This window comes from Myxine glutinosa, unplaced genomic scaffold, assembly GCF_964187855.1.
Source record: "Myxine glutinosa unplaced genomic scaffold, kmMyxGlut1.1 SCAFFOLD_1196, whole genome shotgun sequence".
Classification (NCBI taxonomy): domain Eukaryota; kingdom Metazoa; phylum Chordata; class Myxini; order Myxiniformes; family Myxinidae; genus Myxine; species Myxine glutinosa.
The window spans coordinates 4,480-5,000 of NW_027617291.1; positions in this window are offsets into that span (position 1 = coordinate 4,480).

Sequence of the window (521 nt, forward strand, 5' to 3'; positions counted from 1 at the left end):
GATCGTCGGAGTGACGAGTGAACTTGTGGAGGATGCGTGGTGGTGGGTACGCGAGTCGGACGGTTTACCTAGGACCGAACCAACGAGCCGATGGAGGGAGGGAGGGAGGGACGAATTCCCGTCTTTTGGGAGGGCGGCGAGCGACTTGGTTTGGGCGGCGAGCACTTGGTTTGAGGGACGTTGTGGAGGTTTGTGTATGTGCGTCCGTGCGGACGCACGTCTCCGTGCGCACACACACTCACGCACAGCCGACGCGACAAGCGCCAGGCGCAGCGGCAATGGCGGCATTGGCGGCAGCCTATAGGCGTTCGGTGTCGCCATGACGCGTTCGTGCGTGCGTGCAAGGAAGCGAGGGCAAACGAAGAGAAAAGAAGACGCGCTACCACGCGACCAACGCCGGATGGCAGAGTGCTGGCGGCAGAGGCTCCGCGGCCCGGTCCCATCGGCCTGTAGATGGTCGGCCGACCCGGAACGTTGGAGCTGAGCTGCCCGTCGATGGCCACGTCGTTCGTCGCGGTCGG